Here is a 23770-nt window from a genome sequence, read left to right on the forward strand (position 1 = left end):
TTCAACTTGTCAGATAAGTTAGTTCCACTATGTGCTTAGTGCAAGCAGGGTTTATACAGTCAGTGCCACCTTAAACAAGCAATTTGTTCTTCCTGATCATACATTTCACACAATCTGTACAGGTATGGGATCTATTATCCAGAATGCTCGGGACCCAGGGTTTTCTGGATAATGGATCTTTCTGTAATTTGGATCTTCATACCTTAAGCCTACTAAAATAAGGTTGAAATATGAATTGAACTCAGTAGGATTGTTTTGCATTCAATGTAAACATCTTCAGTACAATCTATTAGATTGAAAGTTTCAAATCACCTGGCTGCACTTCCGGGGTTTCCATTATTGAGTGTTTTTGACCTACCGATACCAAATACCATGCCTGCCTTTTACAGTGTTACATGAAAGCTATAAGAGTTGAGGGCAATACAGTGAAGTTTTGTGCAAGGCTGAAACTGCTATATACAATTTGTATTCAATTGTCTATTAATTGAAACAAATGGAAATGGAAAATTAAAAAGTACATGTCTCTAAACAAGAGTCAAATGGGGAATGTAATAACAGTCGGTACCGGAAAAACTATTCGCAATGCAAAAACCTTTGTGAGAACAAATTTTGCTTTGCGCAAATTTAAAGGGATCCTGTCATCAGAAAACATGTTTTTTTCAAAACGCATCAGTTAATAGTGCTACTCCAGCAGAATTCTGCACTGAAATCCATTTCTCAAAAGAGCAAACAGATTTTTTTATATTCAGTTTTGAAATCTGACATGGGGCTAGACATTTTGTCAATTTCTCAGCTGCCCCCAGTCATGTGACTTGTGCCTGCACTTTAGGAGAGAAATGCTTTCTGGCAGACTGCTGTTTTTCCTTCTCAATGTAACTGAATGTGTCTCAGTGGGACATGGGTTTTTACTATTGAGTACTGTTCTTAGATCTACCAGGCAGCTGTTATCTTGTGTTAGGGAGCCGTTATCTGGTTACCTTCCCATTGTTCTTTTGTTTGGCTGCTGGGGGGGGAAAGGGAGGGGGTGATATCACTCTAACTTGCAGTACGGCAGTAAAGAGTGATTGAAGTTTATCAGAACACAAGTCTCATGACTTGGGGCAGCTGGGAAATTGTCAATATGTCTAGCCCCATGTCAGATTTCAAAATTGAATATAAAAAAAATCTGTTTGCTCTTTTGAGAAATGGATTTCAGTGCAGAATTCTGCTGGAGCAGCACTATTAACTGATTCATTTTTTTTCCCATGACAGTATCCCTTTAATAAAGCTTTTGCAAACCCGGAAACTGTATGTAATATTACATTGCGAGATGTGGATTTTTATTGGTGCGAATTGTTTTTCTCTTTGCGACTTTAATTACATTCCCCCCTAAAAGTTTTCCACCATTCTTACCATAGTTGGTCATTATGCTTGAGGCAAACAGTCCAAAATATGCTTCTTGGCTCTGACTTGGGGTAGATACTTAGTGACTTTGGGAGAGACTCAAAAGATTGGATGAGCATGAAGCAAGGTCATATCTTTCAGTTCTAACTAAACAGATCATCAATGATAATTTGTGTTTAAAACTAGTTTGTAAGTTAAATCAAACAGGAGAAACCTACATCTGAGTAGTTTATCCCTAACAGGCATTATTGAAGGGGAAGTGTAACAGCTCTGTTTTACAATTGCTGGGTCCGGGGCTAACTGCACCCGGGCCATTTAATGGGAATGGTGAGCAGGGTCGGACTGGGGGGCCCGGGGCCCACCGGGACTACTGTCCGGGGCCCCCTCCGACCCCCCGCCCCCCTACGTGATGCACCGAGCGCACTCCTGTTTGAGGGCGCCTTTCGGTGCTCCTGCTAAAAAAGCGCCGCTCGGCATGCACACATGGCACTGCGCAGCACGCCTAAGTATAATTTTTTCTTGTATAATATGATCGAGAAAAGGGTCTGGCACGGCAGGGCCCATTAAGGGTCAGGGCTTTTCACCAGTTTCCCGCCGGGCCAGTCCGACACTGATGGTGAGCGGCCCCTGTTCAGATATAAATATTCAGGAATATACTATTACTGCAAGTTGGCATGATTGACTTACGTTGAACCCTTAGTACAGCGCTGGATATTTTTGTGTTGAGCCTCAAAGGGGGCTGCATCCCTAGTGCAATGAGTGTTATAGAGCTTACTGAACTAGTTTAAAAAACATAAATTCCGCTTTTAAAGTTACAGGAGGCGCCATTTTGCAGCCCCTTGTAACTGGCTGCTAACTGCTGTCTGAGGCAAAGTGATCAGCCCTGGTCCCTAAACTGTAGGTGTATGGTTTTTATAAAAAATAGTAGTGTTGCCAGGTCATCACATTAGGCCACTACTACAGTAGAACTCCACTTTTATGTTTCTCAAGGGGCCTAGTGAAACAAATGTAAAATCTGGGAAAAAACGAATGGAACATACCAGCGCGGGATCGCAAATAAACAGCGAAAAATCCGGGAAAACATAAATATGGGGTTACATGAAATTGGGATTCTACTGTATTCAAAAACTGTTACATGCTACTATCTATACTGAGTCCTTAATGTTGCAAAAATGATGCGGCTACAGACCATGTTTTCTGCAGTTGCCCAGTAATGCTGCAAAAGGAGAGGTGTTTAAAGGGGTTTAACTTTTAGTATGAAGTAGAGAGTGATATTCTGAGACAATCCGCAATTGATTTTAATTTTTGTATTATTTGTAGTTTTTCAGTTATTGATTTTTTATTCAGCATTTTTTGGAAATTTGGTTGGTAGGGGGCAAATTACCCTCGCAAACCATGCATTGATTTGAATGAGAGACTGGAATATGAATAGGAGAGGGTCTGAATAGAAACATAAGTAATGAAAAGTAGCAATAAATACAGTATACATTTGTAGCCGTACAAAGCATTTGTTATTTACATGGGGTCAGTGACTCCCGTTTTAAAGCTGTAAAGTGTCAGAAGGAGAAGGCAAATAGTTAAAAAAAACTATACAAAATAAATAAAGAAGACCAATTAAGCTTATCAGCATTAGAACTGCACCCCTAGTGGTCATGGAGTCTATGGCGTCTATGCCCCAGCCATGGGATTTTCAGCTCTGCAGAGAAGATGTACATCAACAACCTACAACTCATCATATCTGGAGAAAGAAAACACAAACCTTACTTATAAACAGAGCGTATTTCCCTTTCAGGGATATTAATCACACTAGTTTAATGCCTTTAAAACTTCATTGTGTCACTTGTAATCGTTTGCTTTGTGCTGGGATCTTTTCCCTCTTTCCTTATGCAGAGAATGGAAAGTTAGAGGCAGGAGGCTGCTTTCTGGCACACAGCACAGCCCTATAAATCACCTGAGCTCGCTCTCAATAAACAATAAGGTGACAAAGGGCCGGCCAGCTTTCTCTCACTACCTGGCACTAAGAGGTTACACATAAGCTGATTAAAGACGTGTAGGGATATCTCTGTTGTTCTAGCGCTGCCCTTTCAGTTGCCTGCAGCCTGTTAGACTAGTTGTTGGAGAGCCACATGATTGGAGGAACCTGGAGCTCGATTTCAGAAATGATATCCCAGCTTGTAGCAGCATGAATGTAAGCAGCGTGTCCCACAGGCCTGTCACTGTCTCTCTGCATGGGATGCTCATTGGCTAGTGCTTCATAGCATACACTTGGATTTACCCCCCTAGCCCAGCTTGCCACTCGCATCTCCAAGGCTGTGTAAGTAACTATAACATTTTCTAGTTAAGAAAAGTAACATGTTAAATTATTGGTTACACTTTATATCAGTAGATCAGATTAATGTATATTTTTAGTTCTCTCTCTCCGAGCAGGACAACTACCTCTGGGCTCTGCACATTTTGTGGCTCCTTAGAAGAGAGTTTGTAGGTAGAAACAGTGCTGGAAACACAGTCCCTGTTGACTGTAAAGGCAGCACAGCAGACCCTGTTGTAACAGTGGGGATAATAACAGCTGGGAAAGAACTGTGTCTGTGGGATAGCAGGATAGTAGGGAGAGATGGTGCCTATAGTAACAGTGGGATAAGAGTCTCTGGGAAGGGAGTGTGACTGTGGGATAGCAGGTATAGTAGGGAGAGACTGTGCCTATAGTAACAGTGGGATAATCGTCTCTGGGAGGGAGTGTGACTGTGGGATAGCAGGTATAGTAGGGAGAGATGGTGTCTATAGTAACAGTGGGATAATAGTCTCTGGGAAGGGACTGTGACTGTGGTATAGCAGGTATAGTAGGGAGAGATGGTGTCTATAGTAACAGTGGGATAATAGTCTCTGGGAAGGGAGTGTGACTGTGGGATAGCAGGTATATTAGGGGGAGATGATGCCTATAGTAACAGTGGGATAAGAGTCTCTGGGAAGGGAGTGTGACTGTGGGATAGCAGGTATAGTAGGGAGAGATGGTGCCTATAGTAACAGTGGGATAAGAGTCTCTGGGAAGGGAGTGTGACTGTGGGATAGCAGGTATAGTAGGGAGAGATGGTGCTTATAGTAACAGTGGGATAATAGTCTCTGGGAAGGGAGTGTGACTGTGGGATAGCAGGTATAGTAGGGAGAGATGGTGCTTATAGTAACAGTGGGATAATTGTCTCTGGGAAGGGAGTGTGACTTTGGGATAGCAGGTATAGTAGGGAGAGATGGTGCCTATAGTAACAGTGGGATAATAGTCTCTGGGAAGGGAGTGTGACTGTGGGATAGCAGGTATAGTAGGGAGAGACTGTGCCTATAGTAACAGTGGGATAATCGTCTCTGGGAGGGAGTGTGACTGTGGGATAGCAGGTATAGTAGGGAGAGATGGTGTCTATAGTAACAGTGGGATAATAGTCTCTGGGAAGGGACTGTGACTGTGGTATAGCAGGTATAGTAGGGAGAGATGGTGTCTATAGTAACAGTGGGATAATAGTCTCTGGGAAGGGAGTGTGACTGTGGGATAGCAGGTATATTAGGGGGAGATGATGCCTATAGTAACAGTGGGATAAGAGTCTCTGGGAAGGGAGTGTGACTGTGGGATAGCAGGTATAGTAGGGAGAGATGGTGCCTATAGTAACAGTGGGATAAGAGTCTCTGGGAAGGGAGTGTGACTGTGGGATAGCAGGTATAGTAGGGAGAGATGGTGCTTATAGTAACAGTGGGATAATAGTCTCTGGGAAGGGAGTGTGACTGTGGGATAGCAGGTATAGTAGGGAGAGATGGTGCTTATAGTAACAGTGGGATAATTGTCTCTGGGAAGGGAGTGTGACTTTGGGATAGCAGGTATAGTAGGGAGAGATGGTGCCTATAGTAACAGTGGGATAAGAGTCTCTGGGAAGGGAGTGTGACTGTGGGATAGCAGGTATAGTAGGGAGAGATGGTGCCTATAGTAACAGTGGATAATAGTCTCTGGGAAGGGAGTGTGACTGTGGGATAGCAGGTATAGTAGGGAGAGATGGTGCCTATAGTAACAGTGGGATAAGAGTCTCTGGGAAGGGAGTGTGACTGTGGGATAGCAGGTATAGTAGGGAGAGATGGTGCCTATAGTAACAGTGGGATAATAGTCTCTGGGAGGGAGTGTGACTGTGGGATAGCAGGTATAGTAGGGAGAGATGGTGCCTATAGTAACAGTGGGATAATCGTCTCTGGGAAGGGAGTGTGACTGTGGGATAGCAGGTATAGTAGGGAGAAATGGTGCCTATAGTAACAGTGGAGATAAAAGGTATAGTACAGTGTGATGGTGGCACTTTATGTCATTTTGTCCTTACTTGCAACTCTTGAATTGATGATGAACTATTACTCCAAGGGTACCGCATCCGTCTTTCAAGGTTAAATAACCTGTGACCTCTCCTCTCTTTGCTGGCTAAGGATACTGGTAGTTGTAGTGTATCTGTAACATTACTGCATATGTCTTTGGACTGTCAAGTGCAGCACTTTAATGCTAGGGCTCACTGTACATCGAGCATCGAGGAGGAGTTTATCTCAGGGCCAGTCATTTGCCTGTAACATTGGCTCTTCCACTTCATCTCCCAGTTGGTCATGGCGGTGTATTTACAAAGCCCCCCGAAAGAATTTCAACCTGCCCCCACCCAATGTTACACAACTATTTAAACATATACAATTAAAGAAAGTACTTGAATGTCTACAAGAAAAGACGTTATTAAAGGGCCGCCTTAAAGAGTTCACCTTTAAGTTAACTTTAAGTATGTTATAGGATGGGCAATTCGAAGCAACTTTTCAATTGGCCTTCATTTTTTATTTTTTTTTATGTAGTTTTGAATTAATTGCCTTCTTCATCTGACTCTTTCCAGCTTTCAAATGGGGTTCACTGACCCCATCTGAAAAAAAACAGCGCTCTCTGAGGCTACAAATATATTGTTGTTGCTACTTTTTATTTCTCATCTTTTTATTCAGGCCTCTCCTATTAATATTTCATTCTCTTATTCAAATCAGTGCGTGGTTGGCAGGCTAATTTGGACCCTAGCAACCAGATTACTGAAATTGCAAACTGAAGAGCTGCTGAATGAAAAGTTAAATAACTCAAAAACCACAAATAATAAAAAATGAAAACTAAATGCAAATTGTTTCAGAATGTTAAGCTGGCCATAGACGCAAGGATCCGATTGGACGAATCCTCGATTCGTAGGATTTTCGGACCGTGTGTGGCGAGTCCCGACATTTTTCATCCCACGGAGATCGGCCGTTTAGTCGATCAGACAGGTTAAAAATTTATGTCGGCTGTAGGTAATATCTCTGCATGTATTGCCGATCGTACGATTTTCAGTGAGAGACTGTCACCAGCTTTGTCAGACATAACTTTCGTACGATTGCTGTCGGGCAGAACATCGGCTGATCTGTTCTTATCTACTTTATTTGTTTGGAGTGGTTAGTGGCAGGTCGGGAGATAGGAAAGTCCGATCGTACGAATCTATGGCCAACTTTACTCTTTACATAATACTAAAGGTTAATTTAAAGGTGAACAAACCCTTTAACTCTTATAAATCCAGATACTTAGTTAATACAAGTTGTATATGCCTAGTGAGAAGCTAATTTAGATTAATGCAGCCCCACCCCCCAAACCCCACATGGTCCCCTCCAGCGGCAAAGACACATTAGGCACCTCAGGCCCTCAGCCGCAACCCCCTCCAGCCTACATTTTTTCCTGCTCACGACTGGGGGCTGGGAGGGAGGTCAAGGGGCAGTGGCAATAGCGAGTCTGGGCCGTAGGGGCACACCGGGTTTTTTCCTGACCATGCCACTTTAATACCAACCACATATTGAATCCACCGTGCATGGCTAGCTAGCAATTAATTTTGATGTATGCTACGTGGCTGCACATAAATCAGTTCAGTCTGCAGTATGAATCTAAATGAAGTGCTAATTAGCCATGCAGCATATGGATTCAATATGTGGCCGATAGTAAAGAGGTGAGGTGGATGTGATCTCTAAGGGCTCTTACTGACGAGCGGTTGAAGCGTTCCGTTTTTCTGCGTTCAGCCGCAGGGGAGCACAGGAATAGACGCATTTAGCTTTTTTCAATGGGGCTGTACTCACACAGGCGCGTGTAGGTGCCGAACGCAGGAAAAATGCAGCATGTTGCGTCTTAACCAGCGTTCAGCGCCTACACGCGCCTGTGTGAGTACAGCCCCATTGAAAAAAGCTAAATGCGTCTATTCCTGTGCTCCCCTGCGGCTGAACGCAGAAAAACGGAATGCAGGGGAGCGCAGCTTCAACCACTCGTCAGTAAGAGCCCTTAAATAGACAGATTGGTGGCATAATTGTGAAAGGAGAGAAGGGAAGGACAGGGTATTACCTGCAAGGCTGAGTACCTAAGGTGTATATTTAGCATGCATATTTCTTTGCTTACTTAGGGGCAGATTTATCAAAAATTGCACAAAATCATTGTGAGAAATGAAAAATGTAAATTATGCCACCTAAAAAACTGCCAACATCCAATGGGAGACAATGGGAAGTGTATATTTTATGTGATTTATGAATTCATGATTTTTCATACATATGAGCTAAATCCCAGAAAAAGTCACAGCTGCGGTTAGTCAGAATTCACTATTCGCAACAGATTTTGTATTGGTCCATGATTCCCCCTATGAATATCAACTTAAATATTTTTTGGAAGATAAATGAACCTACACAGAATAAGAAGAATTGTTGCTCCCAACAGTCGAGAGACTTATTTTAATATATTATGCGCACATTTTATGCAGAATTCAAAGAAATTGTTAGTCCTTGTTTGCAGTGATTCATTTCTCTATGTATCTGTTATGTATCACATAGGCACTCCTGTGCATGTTGCTTTATAATCAATGTGTTAATTATGTAGGATATTTGCCCAAAATGCCGGCGGGTGAAGATTTAGGGGGCAGTGGTGCCCACATGCCATACTCACTGTAACAATTGTAACTGTGGCTGGGACAAACTGTCCAAGTTAATATCTATCCTATTTCATTTCTGCTTAAAGTGACACTAAGGAACATGGGGATCAGATAATTCATCTAAAAGCATTGGGCAAATAGTTTTATAGCAAAATTATAAATAGGATACTAAGGGGCACATTTACTATGGGTCGAATATCGAGGGTTAATTAACCCTCGATATTCGACCATCGAAGTTAAATCATTCGACTTCGAATATCGAAGTGGAAGGATTTACCGCAATTCGTTTGATCGAACGATTAAAGGATTTTAATCCATCGATCGAACGATTTTCCTTCGATTAGAAATTGCTAGGAAAGCCGATGGGGACCTTCCCCATAGGCTAACATTGGTGCTCGGTAGGTTTTAGGTGGCCAAGTAGGTGGTCAAAGTTTTTTTTAAAGAGACAGTACTTCGACTTTTGAATGGTCGAATAGTCGAACGATTTTTATTTCGAATTGTTCGATTCAAAGTCGTAGTCGAAGGTTGAAGTAGCCAATTCTATGGTCGAAGTAGCCAAAAAAATACTTCAAAATTCGAAGTATTTTTCATTCTAATCCTTCACTCGAGCTAAGTAAATGTGCCCCTAAGACAATGTTCTGATAGATGTAAAAAAAGGTTTAATTTCTGGTGTCAATATCTCTTTAAGTCTTATGTCAGTCTTATTATAAAATATAAAGAACTGTCGGTAGTGACTTTCCATTGACATCAGTTGAATATCCACATTATGGTGAAGGCCATAAGTATAACCAGATAATAAGCCATCAGTATAAGGGATCCTACACACAGGGGTTGATTGTTTGTCTATTCAAATGCATGGATAGTTTAACATGCAACAAGTCATTTCCTCTTCTGACAATGGGCTTTTAGAACCTGCCTGGTCATTGGTGATCCAATATGATTGCAGGATACTGATGAGTTGAAATCAGCCCTTACCTGGAAGGACTACATGTCCATATGGTTGGTTGTATGGCTAAAGTCATATAAACTGCATTTATAGGCAGCTTTACCATGAAATAATATTTACATTCTATTAGATGGTACAAGCAACTGCTGCAGAAGCTGCAGAGTGTTATGTTTTAAGGAGATACACAGGATGCCTTGTTGCCTTAGGATATTCAGTTCCCCCAAGGAAAACAAAAATACCTTGTCATTGTGGACTATGGGAATCAGCGCAGGTAAAACATATGAATCATATCATCCCTCAAAATTGCAGAGAAAAGACTTCCAAATATTTAGGCAATTTATCAGTCGGACTGGGACACCAGGGGCCCATCAAAAACTCTTAGACCAGGGACCCACTCTAAGGGGCAGATTTATCAAGGGTCAAATTTCGAAGTGGAAAGTACTTCGAAATTCGACCATCGAATTGAATACTACAAAATTCGAAGTTGAATTCGTAGGATTTTTTGCATCGTACAATCGTATTCTGATCGTAGTACGTAGTATGTCTTGCAGATAGGTACGTATGGAAACTTATAGACAGATGTTTAGCTCAGTTGATCAGTCCACCCCTTAGGTGACTTCCTCATTCCTTTTTAAAAAAAACAAACCCATAAAATAACAACCATGCAAGGCTTAGACTTAACCTCTTAGAAGCATACGGTTTCTATACAGCCATGCAGCGTATGTCTAAACTCGTTTTAAGAACTGCTGAATACCAGGTGATGAACAGCTAAATGTTTTATAATGTAAGAACCTATGCTTGGCTTAGAAGATTAGAGCACTAGTGATGTGCCGGCCCGATACCTGCGGTACTGGTGGGTTTACCTGCGTGTCAGGTGGGTTAAGGCCGACCTCGCTGCTCCTATTGTGGGTCGAAAAATTTACAAAATGGTAAAAATTTTGCATCAAAGTCAATGGCCATTTTTTCACACAACATTGTTTAAAATATACATTAGAGCTTTAATCCTATGTAGGCACAAGTTCAGTCGATTTCTGAGCAGTCATTGAAAGGGGAATGCTAAAAGGAATGGAATTAACCTGCCACTGTTGGTAAAAGTGGACAGTTTTAATGTGAAGTTACACACAGCTGGGGGGTTAAGGGTTACAGTTCACAATCCCTGGAAAACGGCTGCCAATATACAGCATATAATGAGAGTAAAACCTCTTCAGTTTAAGATAAAAGATACATTAAATTGCTCTGTTGGTTTACTGATAAAATTCCACAATATAGATAAAAATGTTTGCTGTACCAAGAATAATTCCAGCACCAATTTACATGCAAAGCCACACACAGACTCGTGGGCCTCCTTGCAATGATTTATGAGATCTGCTTGTAGGTTTTATGGCCTTTTCCACTAGTTAAAGGCAATTGCAAAACAGGGCAAAACAATCAGAATCTTGCTTTCACCAGTCTCTCTGTAGCTGACAGTTTTTATGTTGCTAATATATTGGATTTGAAACAACAGCGCCATTGGCTGTTCATATCAGATGGCTGGAAACAGTCGGTAGAAAATTAAGTGAAAAAGAGAAAGTCTAGTGAACAGAGAAGAGTCATCTGACATCACAGGACTTTTTCTCCAACTTAATTTTCTACTGACTTAGGGCTCTTACTGACGAGCGGTTGAACTGCGCTCCCCTGCGTTCCGTTTTTCTGCGTTCAGCCGCAGGGGAGCGCAGGAATAGACGCATTAAATGGGCTGTACTCACACAGGCGCATGTAGGCACCGAACGCAGGAAAAATGCAGCATGTTGCGTCTCAACCTGCATTCAGCGCCTACATGTGAGTACAGCCCCATTGAAAAAAACTTAATGCGTCTATTCCTGCGCTCCCCTGCGGCTGAACGCAGAAAAACGGAATGCAGGGGAGCTCAGCTTCAACCGCTCGTCAGTAAGAGCCCTTAAGGTGCATACAGGCATATTTTTATCGTTCTGAGATGAAAGATAGTATTGTTAAACGATTGTCTGACAATTATTTCAGCACCAATTTATTTCCTTACATAGTTCATATAGTTACAAATGAAGCTTTCAGCAAAGAATGTCCTTCCTAATATGTTCCTAATATGTTCGTTGTTCCGTATATGTTCGTTGTTTCGTATATCCTGACATGTTATCACTGAACGACTAAAATGGCGAGACAATCATTCGTACACCATCAACCATCCGATAGGTTATCGATATTATCAGAACGTTCTGGAATCGGTCGTTTGGAAGTAAAAAATCTGCCCCTGTATGGCCACCTTAAGCCAAATGAACAGAAGGTGGTGCCGTTGTTTCAAATTCGTGATATCAGCTGTAGTGATGGGCGAATTTGGGGCGTTTCGCTTCGCCGAAAAATTATCAAATTTCCTGTGGAATTTGCGAAACGGCGGAAAATTTGCAAAATGGCGCCGGCGTCTAGTTTTTTACGCCGGCGTCCGTTTTTGGACACTGACGCAAATTTGCTGGCGAAAATGCGCCGGCGTCCATTTTTTTTGATGCCAGCCAATTTTGACGGCGGTTAAACGAATTTGCGCCTGACGAATAAATTAAAATAAATTAAAACTAATTAGCTGTATAAAAACTTCTAACATCTTGAAAGCTGGAATAAACAAATAATGTAAATTGCAAAAGGACTCTGAGCAATGTCACATCAATGTGAGGGTTTACAAACGACAAAACATTGCAGTCCTGAAGTCGATGAAAAGTTTGATTCTCTAATACACTTTTATCAGTTTTGAAAGAAAATAAAGGATCAGAGCTCCCTTAATTTATTCACTGAATGTAAGTCAATTACGAGTGTACTGCAAATATTTAATGACCATGGATCATATCTGCCGCAGACTGCAAGGATATTGTAAATATTACCCTGTTTAAAGGACATCCTATCTCTGTTAATTAGCTAGTAATCTGGACATTTTGAAAGATTTTTAATTCCCTAGACCCACCGGAGAAATAGTCATTAAAGGGAAACTGATTGAAACCAGCAGGCTATTCATTGTGATAAAATCAGTTTAAATAAATATGCACAAAGGAGAGAAAAGCAGATAAGTGCCCCTAGGATTTCTGGTTCCTTCTAATTACAGATGATTGGGACTGTGAATATTGTAGATATCACTATAAAGCAAGGCTGAGCAGTCGGTAGTGCTAGACCTGCTGTCAAATGAAACATTTCCAAGGGTTAGCAGTCTCAGTGTAGAGGTTCATGATCAAACCTTAAAGGGATACTGTCATGTGAAATTATTCAAAATGAATCAGTTAATAGTGCTGCTCCAGCAGAATTCTGCACTGAATCCATTTCTCAAAAGAGCAAACAGATTTTTTTATATTCAATTTTGAAATCTGACATGGGGCTAGACATATTGTCAATTTCCCAGCTGCCCCTGGTCATGTGACTTGTGCTCTGATAAACTTCAATCACTCTTTACTGCTGTACTGCAAGTTGGAGTTATATCACTCCCTCCCTTTTCCCCCCCAGCAGCCAAACAAAAGAACAATGGGAAGGTAACCAGATAACAGCTCCCTAACACAAGATAACAGCTGCCTGGTAGATCTAAGAACAACACTCAATAGTAAAAACCCATGTCCCACTGAGACACATTCATTCAGTTACATTGAGAAGGAAAAACAGCAGCCTGCCAGAAAGCATTTCTCTCCTAAAGTGCAGGCACAAGTCACATGACTGGGGGCAGCTGGGAAATTGACAAAATTGTCAAAAATATACAGTATATAAGCTGGGAGAGAGAGTCTCGCACTCACAGGTCTTAAAAAAGGTCAGATTGCTGACCGAAACGTCAGTTTTCCTCTGTGAAATAATAAAACACTTTGATGACTTTTAAGACCTGTGAGTGCAAGACTCTCTCTCCCAGCTTATATATAAGGGGGCTTCCGGATAATGGATCTTTCTGTAATTTGGGTCTTCATACCATAGCAACCAGATTACTGAAAATGCAAACTGGAGAGCTGCTGGATAAAAAGCTAAATAACTCAAAACCCCCAAATAATAAAAAATGAAAACCAATTTCAAATTGTCTCCGAATATCACTCTCTACATCATGCTAAAAGTTAACTGATAGGTGAACAACCCTTTAATGCACTGTAAAATGAAACCACATACAGCTATAGGATCCATTATAAGCTCAGAATCACAAGAAGGCCAACTCCCATAGACTCAATTTTAATCAAATAATTCAGATTTTTTTCTATTTTCCTGTAATAAGAAGATAGTACATTGTACTTGATCCCAATTAAGATATTATTAATCATGATTGGAGGCAAATCAATCCTATTTGTATTATTTAATGTTAATTTCTTTAGCAGACTTAAGGTATGAAGATCCAAATCACAGAAGTCTCCTTATCCAGAAAATCCCAGGTCCTGAGCATCTGGACAACAGGTCCCCTACCATGTCTGAAAATGAATTGTTAACAATGGCTGTCATTTACCACACGAACATAATTAATATGAAATAGTCATAATTTGACCTCTAATGCTTAAAGCAGTGATCCCCAACCAGTAGCTCTTGAGCAACATGTTGCTCTCCAACCCCTTAGATGTTGCTTCTAGTGTCCTCAAAGCAGCTGCTTATTTTTTAATTCCAGGCTTGGAGGCAAGTTTTGTTTGCATAAAAACCAGGTGCACTGCCAAACAGAGCCTCAGTGTAGGTTGAAAATACACATAGGGACTACCAAATGGCTAATCACAGCACTTATTTGGCACCTCAAGAACATTTTTCATGCTAGTGTTGCTCTCCAACTCCTTTTACTTCTGAATGTTGCTCACGGGTTCAATAGGTTGGGGATCCCTGGCTTAAAGGAAATGGAAACCTTTTAAAAATGAATGTAATATTGCATATTTTAAACACTTTTGCAATATTTAATTTTTCTCTTATATTAAATTAAAAATATGTTTAATCCACCTGTTTTAATCCACCTTCTGTTTTTATTATAAATCTTTAAAGAATAGCAGTGCTGTGCTTCTCTAGGACCCTTCATAGTACACAAAGCTCTGCATCTGTAGATGATGTTGTCATCAAAACATAATATTAAGGTTGTGCCTGAGAAATAGAATGGTGTAATAATGTATCTGTAAACAAGACTCACATCCACTTGATATTAACGACTTCTCTATTAAATGCTTTTATGACTTTGAATATGAGTTCATGAGTCTGGATAGCAGTTTTACAAAACCAGGGTCGGACTGCGGGGCCTTGGGCCCACCAGGACTGCTGACCAGGGCCCCCGTCCTTCTACTGTTACGTGTTGTTCGCCGCTCATATGCAAACGGCGCCCCCTCGGAGCACATGGCGCCCCCTCGACGCGCTTGCGCACACAGGAGGGTCAGGGCCCATCGGGTTTTTATCCCGGTGTCCCATCGGCCCAGTCCGACACTGTACATAGGGTTGCCACCTTTTCTGGAAAAAAATACCGGTCTTCCTATATATTTATCTTATATCCCTATTCATAATATTGGGATCAACCATCATTTTTACCGGCCAGGCCGGTAAAATACCGGTCAGGTGGCAATCATAACTGTACAAGACTTTGCAGAAATAAAGGGATATTTAGAGCTGGGCTAAATAAGTAGTATTATCAATCATGCACATTAGCACCTACACTCTGGTCTGTCTGCTGGTCTTCTCAGACCTCAGAACTGGGTGGGGATCACAATCAGGAGCAAAATCCCAGACGGGACGTTTTGAACCAGACAGCCCCTTGAAAAACTGCCCGGACAACTAAAGATGCAGCAGCTGACAAACCAATGTCTGTTGCTCCATAGGGCCATCAACCTGAAAATTTGGGAGGGTATTTTAGAAAAAAAGTGTCACCTCCAGAATGTTCCTTGGAATGGCACTGTAAAATTTCTAAAATCCTGTTAGTATCAACCTAATAGCAACAGACCAAAGCATAGTACTATAGGAGAAACATACAGTACAGTTATAGGATCCATTTTCTGGAAACTGGTTATCAAGAAAACACTGAATTATGGGAAGGCCTTCTTCTATAGATTTAATCATAATCAATTTTTTTCTCAGTGATAATAAAACAGTACCTTGTACTTGATCCCAACTAAGATATAATTGCCTTACTAAAGGCAAACCAATCATATTGGGTTTATTTAATGTTTACATTTTTTCTAAGCAGCCTTACAGTACAGAGATCCAAATTACGGAAATCTGTTTTTCAGGAAACCCAAGGTCCTGAGGATTCTGAATAACAGGTCCCATACCTGTATTTAATCCCAACTAACATATAATTAAACCCATAATCCTACTGGGTTTATTTAATATTAAATGATTTTTTAGTAGACTTAAGGTATGGATTTCCAAATTACAGAAAGATCCCTTATCCGGGAAAACACCAGGTCCTGAGCATTCTGGATATCAGGTGCTTACCTGTAATGTAATGTAATATAAATAAATATATATTTATAAAACAAAGAGCGAGAGAACTTACACCATGCTACTTCACATGGATTCCCAGTTAAGGTCGTTTTCAACTGGATTTAAGGCAAGTGACCTTTGTGGTGGAACCTGGCCAATTATTTTAAATGATAAAAACCAGAACTGCCTGTTGAAAGTATAAAGCTTGGTTGGTTAGTGCTTCTCTAGGCATATCTCTAGGCATATGTATGATGGTTGTTAGTTTGGAGTCTCCCTAGATGAATTCTGTGTGACAGCTTCTACTCCTACTATATCAGAATTCAGATATGAACAATGATACTGTAGATATAATGAGATATATAAAAATATTTTTATGTTTCTTCAACATCTCCCCCTTTTTTGATTCTGGGATGGCAGTGGATGTGATTTACTTAGACTTTGCTAAAGCATTTGATACAGTGCCACACAAAAGGTTACTGGTTAAATTAAGGAATGTTGGCCTGGAACATAGTATTTGTACCTGGATAGAGAACTGGCTAAAAGATAGACTACAAAGAGTGGTGATAAATGGAACATTTTCTAATTGGACCAGTGTTGTTAGTGGAGTACCGCAGGGCTCTGTACTAGGTCCCTTGCTTTTCAACTTGTTTATTAATGACCTGGAGGTGGGCATTGAAAATACTGTTTCTATTTTTGCAGATGATACTAAATTGTGCAGAACTATAGGTTCCATGCAGGATTCTGCCACTTTGCAGAGTGATTTGTCTAAGTTGGGAAACTGGGCAGCAAACTGGAAAATGAGGTTCAATGTTGATAAATGCAGGTTATGCACTTTGGCAAAAATAATATGAATGCAAGTTATACACTAAAGCTGGCATAGACGCAAAGATCCGATCGTACGAAAAAAGGTGCTTATGAGGGGGAATGATTACACTATACAAGTACATTAGAGGACATTATAGACAAATAGCAGGGGACCTTTTTACCCATAAAGTGGATCACCGTACCAGATGCCTCCCCTTTAGACTAGAAGAAAAGAACTTTCATTTGAAGCAACGTATTGGGTTCTTCACAGTCAGGACAGTGAGGTTGTGGAATGCACTGCCGGGTGATGTTGTGATGCTGATTCAGTTAATGCCTTTACGAATGGCTTGATGATTTCTTGGACAGACAGAATATCAAAGGCTATTCTGATACTAAACTCTATAGTTAGTATAGATATGGGTATATAGAATTTATGTGAAAGTAGGGTGGGGTGTGTGTATGGATGCTGGGTTTTCATTTGAAGGGGCTGAACTTGATGGACCTTCTTTCAACCCGATTTAACTATGTAACTATGTAATTGTAAACAACAGAACTTTTGCATACATACAAACATATAACTATATTTTACCCTTAAAATAATAAGTCATTGCTGTCTCTTTAAATAACTGGCCATATTTCCTTTTAATTATGTGTTTGGCAGGTTCCGAGAGGCAGTAATATTTCTGCAGGGCACAGACAATGTGTCTCTAACATTCCTTCAGGCATAAATATCTAATTATGAGCCATGCACGCTCCAGCCAGCACTGTCATTTCCCACGGATTCCACTGTATAATATGCCTGGTGTATGGGCATGAGCGGGAATGGCATAATGTATGTTCTGACAGTTTTGTGTCTGATAAACAAAAAACGTATAAGTGGACTTTTGTACTCTCTGAAGCTCCCAAGCTCATTATAGGTGCAATGTACCAAAGCCAAACACTTGTAAGCAAGCTAGACAAATGGCCTTTACATTATAGAGTGTTGTTCTCAGTAAGGAAATTGAGTAGAATTGGGTTGATACACTAAACATTTGGGAACGCGGTCGCAAACATGGTCATGCCAAAATGGATGCAAAAGTTGTGGCTATTATAACTGTATTCAGGTACTTGCATCCAAACAAGCTCTTAATGCACTTATTTGTTCCATTGTGTTCTTCTGCTGGGGATGGGGAACCCTGGAGCTTTTGCAACCCTGAGCACGGCAGTTATTTTAGGGTTCCAATGGCTGGTTGCAGCAAAAAAAAAAAAATTACTAATGCTGTTTTAAAACTGTGCACAAAAAGTGACACAATTCCAACTATGAAGATGTTAGCCACTGTATTTGTGCAAATATCTTCGTTTCAATACATCGGGCGCAACTGCAGCAAGTGAAACTCTCCACAAGGGTGCAATTATGCTGGACTTCTGGGAAAAAATGCTGCATTGTTAGCAAAAAAAATTAAACATGCAGATTTGTGACCATGCCGCACTGCATTTGTAAGTGACCCTAACAGGGTTTGGGCAGCTCAGTGATTCAGGTGCAGATTCTGAACTTTTGCTCCAAATTTGCTCCATTAGTTGATACATTTCTCAGCAGCATCTGTGGAGTATTAGCAACTATTGTATCAATTCTGACAGCTGCCTTTAATGAAATTGAAAGATTCTGCTCAGCAGGGACAAAGATAAGAAATGTATCAACTAAATGTATCAATTTAGAACAGTTATAGAGAAATTTTAATTTTAAACTTATTTATACATTGAACCGGCCCCTTTCCTGTGATGTTAGACATGACGGGTCAGGCACAAGTATATACAGTAAATGGTTGTAGTGCAATGGGTTGGGTTAGGCCAGGGGGTTTTGGGTAGGTGCATCAATAAAAAACACATCATGAAGTGCTATCTAGCATTTATTCTGCTATTTAAATTGAGAAAAGACACTTAGGGGCGGATTCACTAACTTCCAGTGAAGGATTCGAAGTAAAAAAACTTCGAATTTCGAATTTTTTTTTGGGCTACTTCGACCATCGAATGGGCTACTTCGACCTTCGACTACGACTTCGAATCGAAGGATTCGAAGTAAAAATTGTTCGACTATTCGACCATTCGATAGTCGAAGTACTGTCTCTTTAAAAAAAACTTCGACCCCCTAGTTCACCATCTAAAAGCTACCGAAGTCAATGTTAGCCTATGGGGAAGGTCCCCATAGGCTTGCCTAACTTTTTTTGATCGAAGGATATTCCTTCGATCGTTGGATTTAAATCCTTTCGAATCGTTCGATTCGAAGGATTTTATCGTTCGATCGAAGGAATAATCCTTCGATTGTACGATCGTACTATCTGCGCTAAATCCTTCGACTTCCCAGTCGAATATCGAGGGTTAATTAACCCTCGATATTCGACCCTTAGTGAATCAGCCAGTTGTTGTCTTCTTCAAAATTCTGATCTACAACTTCCTCCTCTTCAAGATGTGAGAGTTGTAGTTCTCATAGACCTGGAGCTCCCCTCCTCTAAACTACTTGGAACCAAATTCCTATGGCTGGTTAATAAGTCACCAAGCTGTGTGATCATTGTATACACAGCACTGTGTTTCCTGAAGAAACATCCTGGTGCTCCTTTGTTACACGAGTATATATAAATATACATGTTTTTTAATTAGTTCTTCATACTGTGCTCCTTTTAATAATTCAGAGCTGAGGAATGCAATATTGTATTATGCATAAAATGTTTGTGTTTAATAAAAGGGCCCTTTTTTTTTAAACTCTGGCAGACATATAAACTACGTATAACCTTTAAATGCCATTAAAGACAATGGAATTAATAAGAAGCAAAGGGCATAGTAATAACTGGGTTTTCCAAGCTCCTATTGTATCCCATAATACAGAGCATATTAAATAACTCTATTGTTCTGACAAGAATTTGAAAAAAATCCAGATTTCTGAAGCAGAATGCAAACATGGAACGAGTGAGGACAGTGAATTATACTGCCTTTAGTATACATTGCATTCTTTGGCTTCCAGTCCACTAAAACAGGATACATCTTATTTCTATGAGGATATTGCATTGTGTGCACATTGTATTCTATCTATGAAATATATATATATATATATATATAACCTGAATCAGACGCTTGCACTCTGAACCAGTCTTCCATGAACGTGGGTGCTGGGTCAAAGTATTTATGTAAAGTTCAAGAGGACCCGCACACCTTGGTTAGTGAACCAAAAATTTCTTTATTTTTCAAACTTGTGCATCCAACGTTTCGACCCACATTAGGGCCTTTATCAAGGACAAAATAATAATATAAAATAATATATATATATATATATATATATATATATATATATATATATATATATACACATACATATACTATATGGCCAAAAGTATGTGTGCACCTGTTAGTCCAATGCCGATTCTTTCCTTCTAAAATTTACCTTCTACTCTTCTGGGAAGGTTTTTCACTGGATTTTCTTCCATATGCAGTGTGGACTGAAGGTCTGGGGCCCACCGGAGCTACCGCCTCCGGGGCCGTAACCCTGTCCCCCGGCGAAGCCATAAACCCCCTCTGCCCCTGGCTCCCCACTGAACCCACAACCCCCCTCCACCCCATATCTAATTTTTAAGTTGTTGTGGATGTGATCCGGTGTGGGCAGGTAACGGTGCAGTTACATGCAGCGTTGGACTGGGGGCCCACTGGCACTGCAGCCTCAGGAGCATGGCCTCCACCAAAGCTGCAACCCTACTCAGCGCCGCTTCTAATGAATGTGCCGCCTGAGGCGGCTCCTGCAATGCTGCCCCCCTCACCGGCTTTCCTATCGGGAGGGGAGGCAGGAACACTAATGCGGAGAGCGCAATTGCACTCCCTCTCTATAGTAAAGCTGAAAACCTCTCCGCAATTGCCGCAAGTTTCTCAACTCGCCTCATTCGTGGTGCACCTCTGACTTTACTGCCCCTGGCCTCTTCCGGAAATTACAATCCCCCTCCATCCCCCATACTTTATTTTTACTTTGGGTCTTGGGCAGGTAAAGGTGCAGCACCAAGGGTTTCTGTCGTAGAATTGGTCATGGGGCCTACCGTTTTTTTCCTGGTTTCCCTCCGGCCCAGTCCGACCCTGTTTACATGTAAGAGGTTGGGCGGTGATTTTAAGCCATCAAGCCTGGCTCACATAGTCATTCCAGTTCCTCCCACAAGTATTCAGTTGGGTTGAGTCAAGCACTCTGTGTAGGCCAATCATATTCATCCATTTCCATCTCTGCAGACCAATTCTGTATGGACCTTGATTTTTTTTTGCTGCTTTATTATCCTGTTGAAACAGTGAGGGGCCTTTCCCGAGCTGTTGTTAAATAGTAGGAAGCACTGAATTGTCAAGAATGTCATTGTGTGATGTGTGGCACCTGTGTTGGCAATGACGGATGTGACTAAAGTAAACAATTCCAACAATTAGAAGGGTCTTTACATACTTTTGGCCATCTTGTGTATCCGTACTTCCTGGGATCTCCTCTATATTCTGCATCTGCAATAACCTATAGTAAGAATGAGGTATGACCTATAGTAAGAATGAGGTAACACCCACTTAAAGTGGACCCGTCACCCAGACATAAAAATCTGTATAATAAAAGTCCTTTTCAAATTAAATATGAAATCCAATTTCTTTTTTTTATTAAAGCGTTCATAGCTGTTGTAAACTCATTTAAAAATATCAGCTGTCTATCAAATATTGCCTGCCCCTCCTCTATGCCTAGGCATAGAGGCGGGGCAAGCAATTACTTTCACTTTCCATTAGGCACTTCCTAGGTGTCACTGCTCTCCCTACATTCCCCCAGTTCTCTTAACCGTTTAATTGTGTAACCAGTGCATGGGGTTGGACATCAGGTCCCCCATTCTGGTGCACAAACAAGATTCTGAGATGATACAAGGCTTGTCTTAATAACAGTGTCCACAAAATGGCTGCTGCCTGCTTGCTATAATTATGACTTCCCAGACTGATGGAAACAAGATTCAAATAATTTATACAGTGTAATTAAAGTTCATTTTGCTTGACTAACATGATAAAATAGGATTTGAAATAATTTTTTTGGGTGACGGGTCCCCTTTAAACATCCTTATATTATATTTGTAAGAAATCATAAGTGGAAGATAACCTTCCCTCCCCATAGATATCCCACTCTTGAATGATAAACTATGTTGCTGAGTGTGTGTGGCACATGGCCACCATGACCCAGGGATAGGGCTTCCTCTAAATGGGAACCAGTTAGTCAGCGCTGTGCCCCCAGTGAGTCACTGGTGCCCTACCTTTCCATTTAATGGGCTCTTTATCACTTATTGGCCTATATTTTCACTTTAAATTGTCTGCTGCCCCCAGGAACATTGGCAGTAAATATTTCTCAATGCAAAATGTAATTTTTTGCTATGGAAAATTTGAGGAAAAAGCCCCACCGTACGCTGAGCTGAACTTATCAGTATTAAAGCCATTATGGCAGCACTAGAATCATATTATTTCACTGCTTTGCATTTTCATTTCCATAGCTCGGTCAGGGATGTTTGTTAGCTTTTGGGGAGTGCAGTTCTGTGCATACATTCTAGTTGCTGGGTTAGTGGAAAAGCCCGGAGTACTAACAACTCTGTGCTGGATTCGCTACAACCTTTTGTGTAATGCACTTAATGAGTGTTTGTTCTTGGCACTTAAGGACATATGCAGTTCCATAAAGATTACATTTAATTCATATTTATCCCTTTATATATTTCAATGGGTCCCATTGTTAATGATATTTGGCTTTGGCCATGAGCTTGTGTATATTCTAATCTAGATTATTAATGTGTATTTACTCTTCAGTTCTTTCTGTGAGTGACCTACTTGGAAGTTTATTTGACCCTCTGTATGTGCATCATAATGGCATTGCTATTGCCCAGGGTCGCTTAAATGGAAAGAATCTACTATAAAAGCTGTTTTAATCTCTCGCTTGAATTTAAATTTCTGGTTTATTTTAAATACTACTCAGATATGAGTACTGCCACTTAAAGTGATTGGGGCTATGGCCCATAAATGCCAGTATTGCTTCAAATGCCTTGCTTATGCAAGATTGGTAGGATTTGCGTTTGTCTAAAAAATATTTAAAGTGGCAGGTTAAATTTAACTCAGAAGGTGACCTAGATAAATGTTTGTTAGTTCAAAACAGCCTTTTTGACATAGACTATTATACATGAGCTAAAACATTTAAAAGAATACTGCTAAAAATGCTGTATTTTATATACAGAACAGATCGTCCAGCCCAGAGGTGTCATGCTAAACTTAGGGGTACGCGAAAATGGTGAGAACATCAAGTGAGGTTACACCTGATCCTACCGGGCTGTTGAATGCACTTCTTTCTATGCTGCCATTTAATGTGAATCTGAATGAATGACTTATCAGACTTGTATTGTGAAATTTAGTTTGTGTATATACTGTTTATTGTGAGTCTTTTCCTAAGCTCAGGTAAGTGACATCAGCCCAGAGTATTTGTTATGAACCAGCAGAAAGAAGTTGGGTATTTACTGGGGGGAATTTTCTGTTTTTTACTGGGGGATGTGGTGGACTTGGGCTGGTATAATATCCCAAGACAAATAGTGTAACAAACCTAGACTAATTAATTATTAACCTTTATTTTTCCTTTACATTTGTGCTTACTAGGACTATGCCAGTGTTGTCATAGTATAATAGTTATTCCTCCATGGAGAGGTCCATTTACAGCCCCTTTCTGCTGGCTATATCACAATGGTATCTAACCAAATTAACTATAACCCCTCCTAGCTTTCTATTAGGGCTTTAGCACACGGGCAGATTCGGAGAGATTTAGTGCCTGTTGACTAATCGTCTCTTCTTCGGGGCGACAATCTCCCCGAAACTGCCTTCCGCCTGCTAAAATGAAAGAATCGCCTGCGGCAATGCTCTCTCAGCACTTCAATTTCTGAAGTCGCCCGAAGTTGCCTCAAAAGGAAATTTCGTGCGACTTCAGAAATCGAAGCGCCGTGAGTGCATTGCCGCAGGGGATTTTTTATTTTAGCAGACGGGAGGCAGGGGGAAGGCAGTTCGGGGAGATTGTCGCCCTGAAGAAGAGGTTATTATTCGCCAGGCGACTAAATCTCCCCGAATCTGCCCATGTGCTAAAGCCCTTAGGGGATAAAAGTACACTCAGAGGGCTATGGGTGTCAGTGTCAGACTGGGCTGACACTGGCCGGTGGGCCCCTGCCTTTGTGGTCCTTGCAGATTGATCTTCTACCCTCCGATCTTCCCTCCAGCCCCGATCATGGCCCCCAACTAG

Source organism: Xenopus laevis, chromosome 1L (genome assembly GCF_017654675.1).
Source record: "Xenopus laevis strain J_2021 chromosome 1L, Xenopus_laevis_v10.1, whole genome shotgun sequence".
NCBI lineage: Eukaryota > Metazoa > Chordata > Amphibia > Anura > Pipidae > Xenopus > Xenopus laevis.